Here is a 19,564-nt window from a genome sequence, read left to right as displayed (position 1 = left end):
TCACATTGAACACATTTCCAATCCTTTTCATTTCACAACTCCAAATCCGTTTTTCATAAGTTAAAGAATATCAAATTCTTGTTACTTATAGAATATGCTAGATTCTAACATTCTATGCAACTATCCTTTCGTAATGTCACTGCACTAAAGTCACAAAGACTATTGCCAATGATATTATAAAGTCCTCTGTCGGAGATTGTTACAAGACAATTCCTTAGATATGATGTCTCTCACTCAAAGTACATTCCTTTGAACATCCTTTTGCATAAAAGTTTCTAATCTAGACATAGATTTTCAATATTCAATTCCCAATATGGACACGCTTCCATATTTTCCATATGACAACTCATTCTTAATAGAATCTTATCTATTCGTAATGATGTCAATATGGTCCATCCGGTATGGAGACATTTCCATAATTTCCATATGACAACTCATTCTTAATAGAATCTTTTCTATTCATAATAATGTCGATATGGTCCATCCAATACCATGCTTCCAACTACTCACAAGCGACCAATCCTCGTCGAACTTTGGATTTTCCTTTGATAGTTGTTTAATTATTTTAGCCAAAACCAATTCTTGTCCTTTTTCCTTCTAAATGCGCTAGACATTTGGAAAATTTTAGAATGGTCAAACATTAAAGCATTTGCAATCGATCCTATACCCGAAGCGTATGTGATACGACGCATAATGTTTTATTTGCTATGTTCTCAAAATTCGAATAGTGAAGAGGGATGCCGTAATCATAATCGAAATTTCAAGAACACACTTTGTACCTTTGACTAAATTTTATTAACATTTCTCATCCTAAACCTTTAGATTTTAAATGAAGCATAATATTCTCTCCCTTAATTATAGCAAAACAACTCTTCAACTATTGCGACTTTGCAAAGTATGATTCTTGTTTTCTATAATTAATATTGCTAACCTTGCAATACTTTCCTTAATAATCATACAATCATAACTTTTATGGTCCCACTATCTTGATGATTATTATAAAACATAACACTTATGCTCCCACTAGCTTCGACATGTATAAACATATTAACTTTCAGAAAAACAATGCTTATTGAATTTCTTAAGTTCATGTTTCTAATACTTAGTGCTTTGATAATCTTTTATCAAGGTTTCTTGAACTTATACACATTTTCCTTCGATAGTTTATATGTGTGTCTAAACAATTAAGACTAATTGCGAAACCTCACAATTCAAATTATGGAAAGGGATGCCGTAACCATAATTGAATTCGAGAATGCAATTTTACAATCACTATCTTCTTAAAATCTGTCTTAGTGAAAGCATTTCCTCACAATCATTTTCATGAAGGAGGAAATCTTATGACACTTAGATTTAAACAGTGTATTTGTTCCTATCCATGTGAATTTGTCAAAACCAAAGTTTACGACAAATTCAAACTCTTATGGATCGAACTTTCTTGATCTCGATTTCTTGCCTTTATGGTAGCATAGCTGCCCACCATGTCTTCCAAGTAGTTAAGCAGCTCACCCTTTCTTATCAATGTACCTTTCATTGATTAAGGTGCTTTGCCTTTTATGCGTTCAAAATGAGAACTCATAGAACTCACATGCATAATTAACTCGATTGGATTGGCACATAATCAAAATAATGTCAACATGATAGGTTGTAAACCTCAACTCGTGTGCTAGTGATGATCGATAAGGTTTATTTGATTTGTTCTTGAAACCTTTCAAGACCATTAAGACTCCCACTGACTCCTTGACATATAAGATTCTCTTGTCAAAAACCATTTCTTGACAAACAAATATTCAAGAGTTAGTGTAGCTTTTATCAAAACACATCATAAATTGGTCCTAGTTGGTCTTTGTCTTATCCAAGACATCACAACTTTCCACATTTAATGAAAGTTACAAACCTTCTTAATACCTTTCACTCAATGTCACAATCTTAACTTTAAGACTTGTTATTGGAACGAAGTATGATTGACTTATTGATTTAACCATTTCTTCAATTCTGGATTCCTCTTCTTAGACATACAATTGTACTAAGACTCACTTAGAGGATCAATTGAGATATGGTTCTTAATCATTGAGACCTATCATAAAGCATAAAAGGTACTCTCCCATCTTCTTAGAATGGAGAAACTTTTATCTTTCTGCCTACTTGATTCTTCTTATTCGTTCTTCTATTGATCTAAACCCTTTAATCAATTCAAAATTACACTTAATCTTGTAAGTATAATCATATTTACTAAACCTTTAGTAAATCATGACGAATATCATTGTTACTCTTATGGTGAACTTGATCAACACGCAACATTGTGTGCTCGATCTCTTAGTCCTTCACTTGACACTTTGTCAATGAATTAGTCTAATTTCCAAATATGAAATTTCTCATTCATCGTGCAACCTAGTTGCATGATTGCAAATTTCTGTCCAATTGAAACTTGGGCGATGAGAAACTCTCCCTATTTGGTAAATTCTCGACTTTTCCATAAACACCATAAATAAGAATCATATCCATTTGTTGTAGAAATATGCAAACACCAATTTTCATAACGATTTCATTGCAAGGAAATAAACAAATAAATAAATAAGTCAAACGAAAATTTATTTTATTTATAAAGCAGCGGAAAGCATTTTTCCTTACAATGCAAAATCCATTGAAAACTATGTATTTCAAAAGAAAAAATTTCTAACAACTCTATCATAACTATCTAAGCTCAAAATCTAATCTTCAAGTCCATGCGATCAAGATCCATTCCTTGTGATTAGATTAATCTTGCTCTTTCACCAAGCTTCCTTTCTTTTCACCGATCCTGTAAAACATTCAAATGCAATCTTATTACATTAAGTATTAAGAATTAATGAATAGGAACTTAATGGAGTTAGTGGATTTTACCTGAAGCGCAGCCATACTCTTTGACTCTCCCATCTTCTGGACTCTTCAGGCTCTTTGGGCAGACTTGTATCCAAGGCCCTTTCTTTTTGCAGCAAACGCAGGTCGGTTCTCCTAGAACGTCCTCGGAAGCATGGTCGGTTGACTTTCCCAACAAATACGCTCCATTGCTTCGCCAAATTATTTCTGATTCAGCAGTAATGAGCATGTAAGTTAGGTCAATGAGGTTGTCGTTATGATCCATCATATAATACTTTCTTTTGAACTCATTATATGATTCAGGAAGTGAATGCAAAACCCAATTCACAGCCAACTCATCTGGGAATGACACACCCAACATTATCAACCTATCAATGTGTGATTTCATTCCTAGAACGTGGGCACACATGGGTTTACCATCCTCATGTTTCATTTCCAATAGGGCTTTAGTGATATTGAACCTTTCAATTCTTCGATCTTGTGGGTTGGGTAGAACAATAGGAGGAGGAGGAGGAAGTGAAGCATGATTTCTTGTTCCTCGATTGAATCGTGGAATACCATCTTCATGTGGAAAGCTTGTTCCACGGGATTTGGGAAAACCATAGTTGTCGAACTTTGACATCTGCAAAACGGGAGAAAAACAAATTCAAGTTAGTTGATAGATTGAGTTCTTAGTAAATCACCCAAATGAGATACTAAGGCTAGGACCCAACACAATATTCTACAACTCGGGAGAGGGATGCCGTAACCCGAATTGTTGAATATTTGAAGGTAAGTGAATGACGATTCACTAATTTCCACCACAAAAAACGAAAAAGAAAATTAAGTTTTAAATCTATGAAAACTCCTAGATCCTTTGAGATTCATTGAACTTTCAATGGCATGTTTAAATCTTGATATGCCCCTCTAGTTTGTGACTGGGATGCCGATGATCACAAAGCGGGTGTGAATAACCATGCAAACTTACATGGTGCCCTCACATGTTACAGTCACCTATTCGATGTGCCGGTAAACCACACACGCTCCACCGAACTATGACAAAAATTGAGTCACCCTTTGCTACCTTTGCTTAGAACCATTTAGTGTGCCGGTAAACCACACACGCTCCACTAACGTCTTCGCAAGGGCACAAAGTGTAATTTCATGGAATTGCATCAATTCACTTTTGCCTAAGTAACTAAGATTGGGAATTTTATGAAAACATTTAGTTACTTTAATAATTCATTATACTTATAATGGAAGGTTTCGTCCTATCCTACCCGTTCGGCTAACGACCCTCCACTAGTCAAGAGTGCGGTGGGTAAGAGTGGATACCCATTCAATCGCCATTTTATAGGCAATTTCCTTAAACACCCCTTATTGACCAGCTTCGTGAATGAGGCCTACTAACGGTAAGACTGACTTTTACTCATACATATATATAATGTTAGACTTTTAATGTTATATATAGTATAGGGTGTCTTTTACACTTTTTAAAATACTAGGTGGTCTAATTTAACAATTATACTTTTAATTCAATTAAATTGTAAACCTAAACTTTTATGGATTTATTAAACCTCTTTTAATTATACACCATAATTAATTAATAAAACCATTAGGGTGTGATTTGAACTTTTTCAAAACTATACTAGAGTTTTAGAATTTAACATTCCTAATTAAACTTTTAATCAACTTTTAAATTCCAAAACTTGAGGACAAGTTTTGAAACATTTCAACACATTGGATTTAGAATTTAAATATACATCAAAATTAAACCATTTAATCAAAATTTAAATTCCAAAACTTGAGGGCAAGTTTTGAAACCTTTTTCAAAACATTAGGGTTTTAACTATTTAAATTTCAAAAAAACAAAAGTTTTGGGTTCAAATTTTAACTATAAAACCTAAAGGGCAAAATATGAAACTTTTCATAACAACAAGGATCAAAAAACAAATAATCTAAATTAACAATTAATCACATAATTATCCATATTTGATTTAATGATTTCTTGCAAAACAATTTATCAATTTACTCAAAATAATTAATCAATTATCACATAAGGAATCAATTATCTTATTAATTGATAAATATCTTCAATTAGATCAAAATTATAGTCAAATATATCATATAATCGGATTAATATTGATCTAACATGATAAGGTAACTACCCATAAGGAAAAACAACAAGAAATATCGAAGTACCCTCCATCTGACGAGCTGATTCGGCGAGTCAGGCTTGGACTCGGCGAGTCTGCATGGACTCGGCGAGTTCAGTCATGGACTCGGCGAGTCCAGCCTCCAGAAACCCAAAAAACGAATTTTCTAGTTATACAATGCATCAATACAATTGAAACCAAGCTAGTCTCTGATACCACTGATGGGTTTTGGTCATAAGACATCCTATGTGCTCATACAAACCCTAATGCTTGGATCTAGGTTTCTCTATTGTACATGCATGAATCCAAGACTATAAACCCTAATTCTAATATATGGAAATCAACATTAACATATAATTAGGTTTATGATATTACCTTGATTGGTATGTAGCAATAACAATCCCATTTCCTCCTTGAATTGACTTTGGAAGGCTTAGAGTCACAAGTGTCACTCCTCTAATGGCTCACAAACACCATAAGCAAGAGGATGAAGAGGAGAGAGGTTAGAGGCTGCCCAAAACGTGTGAAAACCCTAGAAGGTTGCTTTTTTTCACGTTTTTTACCCTTAAGGGTTCTATATATAGTGAGGCTATTAGGATTATCTAACAAGGAAACCCTAATTTGGTTGCTTAAGCCCTAAGCAACCCATAGACTCCTTTAATCAAGCCCATGGACGATTTCCTTATGGGTTTCCCCATAGAATTCGTCCACCTCTTGATTCAAGGCAATCCATGGCCCAAATTGCAATTATCCTATAATTACAATTCCAGTCCCTTAAGTTTAATTAATCTCTTTTAGTCACAAAACTAATTACCAATTAATTATTGACTAATATTAATTAAGCAATATGATTTCTCCTTTAATATATTATTCCCATAATATATTAATAAATCATATTTAATCCTTTTTCTCCATAATTCATCCTATCAAGTTGCTTTGGTGAAGGCAACCCAAAAGGACCATGCACCATCGGGTCAAGTACATACCAAAATAGTTATGGACTTAGACACTAATCCAACATATATAAGGATCCCATTCTCCACCAAAATTGGCTACACATAAGAAACTAGAGGGCGAGGCCGATTTCAAGGAGTGTGTATTCTATCAAAAGTCTTTCCAAGAGCATTTGGTGTTGTGTGAAGCATTTGAGGCATCACACTTGGGGTGCTAGGCTCACAAGGTTTCAAGGAACATAAGCAACAACAAGGTAGGTTATTCTATCTTTCATTCCAGTTAGAAATTGTTCCCCATGTATGCTAGATAGGAATATAACCTTGGAATTCAACTTTGCATCATAATTAGACAAACATAGATCCAAGGTTATTAGGGTTGCATGTACACTTAGGAAGTGTTAGAATGCTCAAAACCCATCATGATGGTGATGTGCTGACTCTATGTACATCAAGTTATGTTGATGATTGGGTCATGGATACTGGAGTATCCTATCACATGAAGTATAATTGTGACTGGTTCGACTCCTTCAAAGAGTGGGATGGCACAGTCAAGATAGGTGATGATTGGGTGAGCAGTATCAAAGGTAGTGGCATGGTGTAGATCCAGATGCAAAATGGCATGGTCAAGAAGTTAGATTGTTGGTTGCTCCGAAACTTCAGAAGAATCTTATTTCTCTTGGCACATAGGCTAAGAATGGGATGAGGTATGTTGGTGAAGGTGATTGGGTCAAAGTGACCAAAGGCTCTCTAGTTATAATGAATGGGAAGATGATTCTTGGAGGGATCTATATCCTAGAAGGCAGTACGGTTATAAGAATGGTGGCCATCTCCCAATCATTGAATGAAGGTGATGACAAGACAGAGTTGTGGCATCATAGGTTGGGGCACATGAGTGATAAGGGCATGTCAGTTCCAAGAAAACAAGGACTGCTTGGTGGAGAGGCTACTATGAAGATAAAGTTTTGTGAAGCTTGGGTTAAAGGAAAGCATCATAAAGTGAATTTCAGTACTGGTCAACACACAAGCAAGGAAATCCTGGAGTATGTTCACTCTGATCTGTGGGGTCCTGCACCAGTGAAGTCTCAAGGAGGATGCTCATACTTTGTGATGTTCATTAATGACTATTCAAGGATGGTATGGTTGTACTTTTAGAAGAACAAAGATGAGGTGTTTAGGAATTTCAAGGAGTGGAAGACCATGGTTGAGAAAAGGACTGGAAAATAGGTCAAGACTCTGAGGATCGAGAATGGGTTGGAGTTCTGCAATGCTCCATTTGATAATTTATGCAAGGCAATAGTTATAGTGAGGCACCGCACTGTACGACACACACCATAACAAAATGTAGTGGTAGAACGGATGAACCAAACACTCATGCAACATCCAAGGTGCATGCGAATATTTGCTACTTATCCAATATATTATGGGCGGAAGCAGTTGACACTGTTTGCTATTTGGTGAACATATCACCATTACCTGCTATTGACTTGAAGACTCCTCAAGAGGTATGGTTCGGGAAACCCTTTGACTATTTTGGTTTACATATATTTGGATGCCCCACATATGCTCATGTGAATGATGGTAAACTTGACCCAAGGGCAATGAAGTGCATTTTTCTAGGATGTGCGACGGGAGTAAAAGGTTATCGACTGTGGTGTACAGAAGAAGGAAGAACTCATAAATTTATCATGAGCAGAGATGTGACCTTTGATGAATCTAGCAGAGGTAACTAGGGAGGAGGTGATACAAGTCAAGAAAGAAACAAAGATCAGGGTGCTAGCCAGAAGGTGGATTTTGCAACTCAAACTCCAAATAGAGTTGCGATAAGTTAAAAAGAGCAAGGCGGCAGTAAACTTCCTGGAAAAGATAAAACCCAAGAGTAACCCATGGGATCTTCATCCAGTGGTGCTTATTTTGGGAAGGTTGATATGTATGAATCTATAGCAAGTAGAAGATCAAAGAGGGTCATTCGACAACCTGATAGATATGTAGGATGTGTGAATTTAGGTAAACTTGACTCGATTGCTTTTTCTTTAGCAACTGTAGAAGACATTGACACTGAGGAGCCTCAATCGTATAAAGAGGTTGTGGTGAGTAAAGAAGAAAATGATCGATTGTTGGTCATGAATGAAGAAATTTAATCTTTAGAGAAGAATGAAACATGGTGTAACACCCGGTTCCTGGTATGTATTTAAATTCAAGTATGTTGTAATTTACTCTGGGACTTGGCGATTTTGAGGCCCAACTCGTCGAGTAGACTCAACATTATGTGGGGGTTTTAATGATCTACTCGATGAGTCGGGAGACCGACTCGGCAAGTAGGAGCTATCTGGACAAAACCCTAATGTTTAGGGTTTGCACCCTATTTAAAAACTTTATCTCGTCCCAAACCAGCCTCCATTACCCTCCCAACTCAGAGAAACCCTAGATTGAAACCCTAAACCCTTATTGAGTGTTCTTGAGCCTTTTGGTGCTTTTTGTGTGTGTTTGAAGTTGGAGAAGAAGAAGAAGGAAGCTTGGAAGTTCAAGTAGAAGCAAGGAGATCCAGAAGTTTTACTTCATTCTCAACTCATTCAAGCTTAAAATCTAGAACCTTGACCATCTATCTCTTAGATTTTTTATTTGGGGCTATTTCTACCCTTTTTATGAGTATAGAGAAGCAAAAATAGCATTTTGTGGGTGTGCTTGCAGTTGCACTTCGGATATGGAGCTATTGGGGTCTTTATGGCATAAAGGTGCTAACTTTGTTGCCATAAACACCCCATGCATCTTGTAGACCTTCTTTTATGGATATTGGAGCCAAAAACCCTATGCATGGACATCAAGTCTGTAGCTTTACGTATGGAATGGACCCTAGGAAGTCAGATCTATGGGTTTGATGCTTTAAGACCCATTATAATCGACTGTATAGTTTTCGACTACGAGGGACTCGGCGAGTCGGGACACATTTTTCCCCTAATCGTGTTCTAGAAATGGTTTTGGTTGAGTGTAAGGAACACTCAGCCTGATAGGGGTTTGTCTTGGACCTGGAAATCATAGGACTCAATGAGTTCAAGGAAATGTCCCATCCACAAGAAGATGGACTCTACGAGTTCAAGGAGAACTCGGCAAGTCGTAGACTGAACATCTTCATATGGATGAAGATGAACTCGACGAGTTCAAGGACGAACTCGGCGAGTCTGTTGAAAATACTCAGATGTGTTGTTGAAGGCGAACTCGTCGAGCTCTTGCTAGACTAAACGAGTAAGGACGAGATTATGGCAGTAGGTGAACAAGGGGACTCAGCGAGTTGGCAGACCAACTAGGTGAGTCAAGTCAACTAGATGTTGACTTTGACCAAAGGATTGACCATTGATCAAGGTGTTGGCCTTGACCTTGTCTTGGACTTGAGTTGGCCCTTTTAAGGGTTATGAGTATGAATTAATAAGTTAGAAAAGTTGTTCTGTAGGGATTGAGCATTCGAGGAGAGTTAATTTGTTTTCATACTGAGAGTAGTACAGACACTACACAACTTTGAGGTGAGTTTTCTCCTAGTAGGAGTGGGTCTACGGCCACAATGTCGGCCCGTAAGTAAGAGTGTTGGATAGATGATTGTCTTCATGATAATTATCTAGTGTTGATATGAGATATGATTATTGTGCCTGATATTATTATTGTGCTTGATATGCTTACTATACTTGGTATGTGTTAGCTGTAGTAAGGGGTGAAATAGTCCCCGATTACCGGTTGAAAGATACGGAAGGGGAGGGTAGCTCCCAGTTAGCGGTTGAAAGATACTGAAGGGGAGGTTAGTTCCCGGATACCTGTTGAAAGATACCGAGGAGGAGCCTAGTTCTTGGCTATGCTTTACAGTTACCGGTTGAAAGATACCGAAGATCATGCATTATTTGGTATGGGTATGATGGGGGAACTCACTAAGTTTTGTGCTTACAGTTTTTAGTTTTGGTTTTATGCACCTCTTCATCTAAGGGGATGAAGTCGGCAGGGTAGCAGCACATCACACATTCACACATGATATTCCGCATTTGAGAAACCTGGGATTGTACTCTGATATTATACTATTTGATCATATGGTTTTGAGACTTGTGATTTGTGAATTTATGTTTGAAATGATATCAATGTTGTTTTCTGTTAACTGTTTTTACAAGTAATATACTCTAAAAGAAAAAAAAAATTGGGTTTCATATTTGGGATGTTATAAGTTGGTATCAGAGCCTTGGTTCGAGGGATCCAGGCAAACCTTCGGGGGTGTCTAAACTCAAATCGAAGGCTTGAAAGATTTTTACAAGAAAAAAAAATCTGAAATTTAAAAATTAGGAGTTTTGAGAAAAAACAAGGTGTGTGATGCGTGCGACCGGCTAAGCTCAAGTAAGTTTTTCCCCAAGATACCCATACATGATAGGTTATGTTAATTGATATGATTATGAGAACTGGATGCTAGACTAGGGCTCAGCATCTAGGGAAGATGCCTTGTGTGCCTGTTATGTGATTATGAGAACTGCATGCTAGATTAGGGCTAAGGATCTAGGAAGGATGCCTTATATGCCTATTGCATGAGCTTATTGAGCTATATACTAGGGTTGGTTAGTCAGCAGTAGGATAGTCTGATTAGGTTATGCTTGGTTATCGTTACTCAATGCACGAATGCTACTTGCTTTGTGCTTATAGGGGTTCTAGCTAGCTTTAGCTAACTAGTAAGCAAATACGTAATAGTATTCGCAAGCTAGTTAAGGAATGGTGGTAGGGACTCCTTGTGCAGTTGATGCTAGAGAGTAGGCCAGAGAGTGTCCTAGGACAAGCCTAGGATGAGATTAGCTTGGAAATCAGTATTAGTATAAGGGACTTGGTGAAGTCGAAGCCATCCCTAAGGAAATTATGGATAGATGTGGAAGGTAGTATGGGCCCGTACTACTGGAAGCAGAGGATCCGTACTCGAATCAAGGAGGGCTAAGAAAGAATCAGGGAACTTGGAGAGTGTGTGAGACCTCTCGAGAGTATGTATGACCCTGATGTTTATGCATTTTATTTCAGTATGGCGATTATGCGACATGGAGCAGGAGGTTCGGGGTCTGGATCAGGATCAAGATCAGGCTCGGGTGCAGGATCCAAGCAGGTTGATGACGAGCTACATGAGTTCATCACGTCTGAGATCACGAGAGGTATCCTTGAGGTGACCCCAGTTATTTTTGGGTCGATCAAGGAGGGGATTATTGAGCTGATGGAGGATCGCCTCCGGACATTCAGGAGTGACTTGGTTCCATCCAGTCGGGTTCGCACACACTGTCCTTCAAGGACTTCATGGGGAGTGGTGTGCCATACATTCACGGGGTGAAGGAGCCCATTGTGGCCAGGAGATGGATTGCAAACATCGAGTCTGCATAGTTTACGAGCTTATGCCTGGAAGGGTCGAATGTCCACTTTGTTGCGGGTTGTTTGAGGGATCGAGCCAAAGATTGGTGAGAGTTAGTGGGTGATTCACTAGGAGCCCCAACCATTGAGGCTATGACTTAGTCAGATTTTGTGACCAGGTTCATAGCTGAGTTTGTGCCAGCTGTGGAGCTTTAGCAGCTGGCCAGGGAGTTTCTTCATATGAGGCAGACTACTGAGCCTGAGGCGAAGATCACCGCCAAGTTCCGGGAAAGGGCCTTGTTGGTACCTCAGTACGCAGGGGATGAGGAGATGAGGAAGACCCGCTATCATGATATGCTAGGGGCTGACATTCGGGAGCATGTCAACTATTCTTCTTGCCCGACTCTGGATTCCATGATTTCCAGGGTGAGGGAGAGGGAGATTGATTTAGAGCAACTCAGGAAGAGGAGAGAGGAGACAGGATAGGTTGTTAGGGTTTCAGGGAAGAAACCTAAGGGAATCGACGCTAGGTCAAAGGCCCAGCAGGGTCGGGACCGCTGCGGGAAATGCGGTAGGTCACACGAAGGAGTTTACGGCACTAGGTCTGGATCAGGCTGCTATAAGTGCGGAAAGACCAGACATTTTGGTGGGGAGTGTACTGCTCTTGCCCCCACTATTCAGATGTCATACATGATTTGCTTCCATTGCAATCAGAGGGGCCATAAAAAGCCCAACTGCCCCAGGTTGACAGCAGCAGCGCCAGTGGTGGCGCCAACTCCAGTGACTACGTGGGTTACGGATGGCCGGAAGGTCAAGTTAGAGGCTCCAGTGGTATGGAGTCGAGATTTCCAGTTGATAGCCGAGGAGGCACACGCCGCACCCGATGTGGTGACGAGTATGGTTTCTTCTCTCTAATTTTTATATATGTCACTTGTGAAAATGATGTATTATGCCATATGTTTTGTTTAGGATCGTTCCATGTGAACGGTATCCCAGATCAGGTGTTGTTTGATTCAGGTGCTACCCGATCATTTGTCTCTCTTGCGCTTAGCAAGAGGTTTCCTGAGTCTTCGGGCATGTTAGATTCTCCTCTAGAGGTCGAGATTGCGGACAACCTGTCAGTGCGAGCGTCAGAGATTTTCAGAGATTATCTTTTGAGTTTGTACGAGGAGCGCTACTTGGTAGATTTGGTTCCCATACCATTGCGGGGGAACAAGGTTATTATAGGGATGGATTGTTGAGACCCAATGGGGCACTGATCGACTGTGCGCAACAGTTGATTCGGATCAAGACCCCAGGTGGGGGAGAACTAGTGATTCAGGGCGAGAGGCCACAACATGGACTGGCTTTAAGTTCAACAGCGAGGGCTAGGCGCTACCTACAGCAGGGTTGTCCAGGGTATGTCGCTTATGTTATCGAAACTCAAGAGGCGGGTCACGCGACGGTGAGTGATGTGCCAGTGATACGAGAGTATGCGGACGTATTTCCAGAGGAGCTGCCTGGGATACCTCCGGAGAGGCTAGTAGAGTTCAGGATCGACCTGGTCCTTGGTGCGGCTCCGATAGCCAAGGCACCATATCGGTTGGCTTCTCCTGAGATGTAGGAGTTACACAACTGCAGGAGCTATTAGGCAAAGGATTCATCAGACCGAGCAGTTCGCCTTGGGGAACCCCGATACTATTTGTGAAGAAGAAGGACGGGTCGCATCGGATGTGTATAGATTACCAGGTGCTGAATAAGGTAACTGTGAAGAACCGTTACCCACTCCTGAGGGTTGATGATCTCTTTGACCAGCTTCAGGGAGCATCTTGGTTCGTCAAGATTGATTTGCATTCAGGCTATCACCAGATGAGGTAAGAGAGGAGGATGTGTAGAAGACTGCCTTTCGGACACGATATGGTCATTATGATTTTGTGGTGATGCCTTTCGTGCTCACCAATGCTCCATCCGCATTCATGGATCTCATGAACCGTGTGTGCAGACCGATGTTAGATCGATCTGTGATAGTTTTCATTGATGACATCTTGGTCGATACCAAGACTCGGGAGCAGCATGAGGAGCACTTGCTGGAGTGTTGGATACCCTCAGGAGGGAGAGCTTGTATGCAAAGTTCTCCAAGTGTGAGTTCTGGTTGCACGAGGTGCAGTTTCTTGGGCACCTTTGTCAACCAGAATGAGATTTCGGTCGACCCGACCAAAGTGGAGGTCGTAATGAGGTGGGAGGTACCGAGGTCTCCATCTGAGATTCGGAGCTTCCTGGGACTAGCAGGTTATTATCGGAGATTCATTCAGGACTTCTCCAAGATAGTTGTGCCCTTGACCCGGTTGACAAGGAAAGTTGTGGTCTTTCGTTAGGGGCCTGAGCAGCAGGCCGCATTCAAGATGTTGAGACAGCGGTTGTATGAGGCGCCAATCTTAGCCCTGCCAAAGGGCGTGGAGGATTTTGTGGTGTATTGCGATGCGTCCATCTCGGGTTTGGGCACGGTATTGATGCAGAGGGGACATGTTATCGCCTATGCTTCGAGGCAGTTGAAGCCTCATGAGGTGAACTATCCGACGCATAACTTGGAGTTGGGGTAGATGCTTTCGCCCTCAAGATTTGGCGTCATTACCGCTATGGGGTCCGTTGTACTATTTACACGGACCATAAGAGTTGGAGGTACCTTATGGATCAGCCGAATTTGAACATGAGACAGCATCAGTGGCTTGATGTGGTGAAGGATTACGATTGTAAGATCCTCTAGCACCCAAGGAAGGCCAATGTCGTGGCCGATGCGCTTAGCCGCAAGGTAGCGCCGATCAGAGACATCTGCATGAGGATGACCGTGGTGACTCCGTTGTTGGAGTGGATTCGAGAGGCCCAGCAGGAGGCTATGAAGGAGGAACATCGTAAGAGTGAGCTCATTGTGGGCTAGGCTTCCTCCTTCGATTATGACAACCGTTGATTCGTGACTCTACACCGTAGGGTGTGGGTCCCATATCATGGAGGTGTGCATCAGGTATTGATGGAGGAGGCGCATAAATCCAGGTTTTCTATCCATCTCGGGGCAACAAAGATGTACAGGGATCTTCGTCTTGATTATTGGTGGCCCTGCATGAAGAGGGATGTAGCTTGGTTCGTTGAGAGATGTCTGACCTGTAGGAAGGTCAAGGCCAAGCACCAGAGGCCTCCCGGCAAGACCCAGACGTCGGATATTCCGATGAGGAAATGGGAAGATATCACTATGGATTTCATCAAAATGCTTCCTAGGACCGCGCGGGGAGTGGATTTGATTTGGGTCATTATGGATCAGCTGACCAAGAGCACCCATTTCATTCCGATTCAAGAGAGCATTTCGGCCGAGAAGTTGGTTGATATCTATATCCAAGAGGTAGTGGCTCGGCATGGGGTGCCAGTTTTGGTGATTTCCGACAGGGATATGTGGTTCACTTCCAAGTTCTGGAAGAAGTCTCATGATGAGTTGGGTACTCGTCTGCACTTTAGCACCACTTTTCACCCGTAGACTGATGGTCAGAGTAAGCGGACCACCCAGACTCTGGAAGATATGTTGTAGGCGTGTGTTTTAGACTTCGGAGGTAGTTGCGATATTTACCTTCCTTTGGCTGAGTTTTCCTATAATAACAGCTATCATGCGAGTATTGACCGTCCTCCCTTCGAGTTATTGTATGGGAGGAAGTGCAGAACCCCGATATACTGGGGTGAGGTTGGCCAGAGGATCATAGGGAGTACCGAAGTGATACTGAAGAATACAGAGAGGATCCAACAGGTGTGGAGCAGGCTTTAGACCACTCAAAGTCAGCAGAAGAGTTATACCGACAGGCGTCGTTCAGACCTGGAGTTCTAGGTTGGGGATATGGTGCTCCTGAAGGTGTCGCCTTGGAAGGGCATCATTCGGTCCAGGAAACGGGGCAAGCTGGGCCCCATGTACATTGGACCTTTCAGGGTTGCAGCCCGGGTTGGCAAGGTGGCGTATAGGCTGGACCTGCCATCCGAACTCATTCAGATTCATAGCACTTTTCACGGCTCCCAGTTACAGAAGTGTCAAGTGGACGATTCGGCAGTGGTACCTTTAGAGAACATTCAGGTGGATAACAACCTGAATTACATCGAGCGACCATTAGATATCCTCGACAGGAAGTCGAAGGATCTGAGGAACAAGAGGGTCGAATTGGTGAAGGTGTAATGGCAGCACCGCAAGGGATCGGAATGGACTTGGGAGCCGGAGGACGAGATGAGGGAGCAGTACCCCGAGCTTATTTAGGGCTCATCAACTGACTTGGAGGACGAGTTCTAAAATAAGTGGGGGAGATTTGTAACACCCAGTTCCTAGTACGTATTTAAATTGAAGTAATGTTGTAATTTTCTCTAGGACTCGGCGATTTGGAGGCCCAACTCGTCGACTATACTCTACATTATGCGGGGGTTTTAATGATCTACTCGATGAGTCAAGAGACCGACTCGGCAAGTAGGAGATGTCTGGACAAAACCCTAATGTTTAGGGTTTGCACCCTATTTAAACACTTTATCTCGTCCCAAACCAGCCTCCATCACCCTCCCAACTAAGAGAAAACCTAGATTGAAACCCTAAACCCTTATTGAGTGTTCTTGAGCCTTTTGGTGCTTTTTGTGTGTGTTTGAAGTTGGAGAAGAAGAAGGAATCTTGGAAGTTCACGTAGAAGCAAGGACATCCAGAAGTTTTACTTCATTCTCAGCTCATTCAAGGTAAAAAGTTGGAACCTTGACCATCTATCTCTTAGATTTTTTATTTAGGGCTAGTTCTACCCTTTTTATGAGTATAGAGAAGCAAAAATCGGATTTTGTGGGTGTGCTTGGAATTGCACTTCGGATCTGGGGCTATTAGGGGCCTTTATGGCATAAAGGTGCCAACTTTGTTGCCATAAACACCCCATGCATCTTGTAGACCTTCTTTTATGGATATTGGAGCCAAAAACCCTATGCATGGACATCAAGTCTGTAGCTTTACGTATGAAATGGACCCTAGGAAGTCAGATCTATGGGTTTGATGCTTTAAGACCCATTATAATCGATTGTATAGTTTTGGACTAGGAGGGAATCAGCGAGTCGGGACACATTTTTCCCCCAAACGTCTTTTAGAAATGGTTTTGGTTGAGTGTAAGGAACACTCAACCTGCTAGGGGTTTGTTTTGGGCCTGGAAATCGTAGGTCTCGACGAGTTCAAGGAAATGTCCCAAGCACAAGAAGATGGACTGGAAGAGTTCAAGGAGAACTCGGCAAGTCGTAGACTGAACATCTTCATATGGATGAAGATGAACTCGACGAGTTCATGGACGAACTCGGCGAGTCGGTTGAATATACTCAGACATGTTGTTGAAGGCGAACTCGTCGAGCTCTTGCTAGACTCGACGAGTATGGACGGGATTATGGCAATAGGTGAACAAGGGGACTCAGCGAGTTGGCGGACCAACTCGGCGAGTCCAGTCAACTAGATGTTGACATTGACCAGAGGATTGACCATTGATCAAGGTGTTGGCCTTGACCTTGTCTTGGACATGAGTTGGCCCTTTTAAGGGTTATGAGTATGAATTAATAAGTTAGAAAATTTGTTATGTAGGAATTGAGGATTCTAGGAGAGTTAATTTGTTTTCATATCGACAGCAGTGCAGACACTACACAGCTTTGAGGTGAGTTTTCTCCTAGTAGGAGTGGGTCTACGGCCACAATGTCGGCCCATGAGTAAGAGTGTTGGATAGATGATTGTCTTCATGATAATTATCTAGTGTTGATATGAGATATGATTACAATGTCTGATATTATTATTGTGTTTGATATGCTTACTGTGCTTGGTATGTGTTAGTAGTAGTAAGGGGTGAAATAGTCCCCGATTACCGGTTAAAAGATACCGAAGGGGAGGGTAGCTCCTAGTTAGCGGTTGAAAGATACTGAAGGAGAAGTTAGTTCCCGGTTACCGGTTGAAAGATACCGTGGAGGAGCCCAACTCCTAGCTATGCCTAACAGTTACCGGTTGAAAGATACCGAAGATTATACATTATTTGTTATGGGTATGATGGGGGAACTCGCTAAGCTTTGTGCTTACGGTTTTTAGTTTTGGTTTCGAGTACGTCTTCATCTAAGGGGAAGGAGTCGGCTGGGTAGCAGTGCAACACACATTCACACATGATATTCCGCATTTGAGAAACCTGGGAGTATACTCTAATATTATACTATTTGATTATATGGTTTTGAGACTTGTGATTTGTGACTTTATGTTTGAAATGATATCAATTTTATTTTCCGTTAACTGTTTTTACAAGTAATATACTCTAAAGCAAAAAAAATTGGGTCTCAATTTTGGGATGTTACACACTGGATCTTGTTCCATTACCAAATGGAGCAAAGTCGGTATGATGCAAATGGTTTTTTAAGAAGGAGGAAGGAATACCAGTAGTTGAACCAATTAGATTCAAGGCAAGGTTGGTGGTCAAAGGGTTTTCTTAGAAAGAAGGTATTGATTATCACGAAGTGTTCTCACCGGTCGTGAAGTACAAGACAATTCGGGTTCTTTTTGTCATGGTGAGTGCATTCGTTCTGGATATTCAACAAGTTGATGTAAAAACCACATTTCTTCACGGAAATTTAGAAGAAATGATTAATATCTCCCAGCCAGAAGGGTTCCTTGATTCGGAGGAGGATCATGTATGTTTGCTGAAGAAATATTTGTATGGTTTGAAGCAGTCACCAAGACAATGGTACAAGAGATTTGATTCATTCACGATCTCGAATGGATACACTCGGAACCAGTTTGACAATCGTGTTTACTCAATGGAATTGTCACCATATTCCTACATATATCTATTTCTATATGTTAATGATATGCTCATCGCAGCCAATGACATGGCTGGAATAAATGAATTGAAGGCGACCCTGAAGAATGAGTTTGAAATGAAGAATTTGGGAGCAGCAAAGAAGATATTTGGAATCGAGATACTAAGGGATAGAAAAGCAGGACAATTGTGTATTTCTTAATAGAGGTACATTGATAAAGTTTTGTAATCCTTTAATTGGGATCAGTCCAAGCCAGTTGGAACTCCTTTGGATGCTCACTTTAAACTTGGTCCAAACACTATATCCACTACTAATGCAGAAAGGAAGTACATGAGTAAGGTTCCTTACTCAAGTGTTGTTGGAAGTCTCATATATGATATGGTGTGTACCAGACATGATTTAGCTCATGCAATTAGTGTGGTTAGCAGGCTTATGAGTAATCTAGGGAAGACTCATTTGGAAGCTGTAAAGTGGATCTTGTGATACTTGGTGGAATATGCTGACTCTAATTATAGTGGTGATTTGTTGAAGCGTAGGTCACGAACATGCTACATATTCACTTTATTTGCATGTGCCATAAGTTGGAAGTCAACTTTATAGGATACCATTGCTTTGTCTACAACTAAATCTGAGTACATGTCCATGATGGAAGGAATAAAGGATGAGATATGGTTGCAAGGGCATATTCAGAGTCTTGGTCTGAAGGTGGAAAAGCTTGTCTTCTATTGTGATGTCAAAGTGCTCTGAGTCTTGCAACGAACCCTGTGTATCACGAGAAGATGAAGAAAATTGATGTCATGTTGAATTTCATTTGGGATATTCTAAAAGGAGACGAGTTTTTAACACCGAAGATTGACACCAAGGCCAACCTAGTAGATATGTTGACAAAGTCATTGCCCACTAAGAAGTTCAAGATTTACTTGGACTTGATTGATGTTCACAGGAGGTAGGTCCCTTCAGGGATGAATGGCAGGTGAGAGAGAAAGTTCTTGTTCAAGTTGGAGTTCAGAGGATGCTCAAGTCAACGGTGAGATTGTTAAACGTGAATCGAGCATTTGGATCATGTTCATGGAGCATTTGGAGCACTTGGAACTAAAAGGAGCACCTAGGGTTCACGGAACATGTGACAAAGGAACGAATCATCTGAGAAAGGTATGGATTGTCTGACAAAGGAACGGATCAAATGCCAAAGGAACGGATCATACAGAAAGGGCTTTGGAGCAACTGGAAGAGGTTTGGAGAACCTAGGAGTGACATGGAGCAACAAGGGAACCTTGTTGTTCCATATGTTGAAGGGATGGGCCAAGAAGGATGTTGTTGCGCCAAGGGCATTCCTTCTTGCACCATTATTCCCTCTCTTGCTCCATGAGGGGTTCCTCTTGCGCCATGAAGATCCCTCTTGCGCGATAGGGTAATCTTGTTAAGCCATGGAGTATGATCTTGTGCCATGCATGGCCTTGTTGTGTC

Source organism: Lactuca serriola, chromosome 4, assembly GCF_051521515.1.
Source record: "Lactuca serriola cultivar US96UC23 chromosome 4, Lser_US96UC23_V15, whole genome shotgun sequence".
NCBI classification, from domain to species: Eukaryota; Viridiplantae; Streptophyta; class Magnoliopsida; order Asterales; family Asteraceae; genus Lactuca; species Lactuca serriola.
This window is presented reverse-complemented; position numbering follows the sequence as displayed.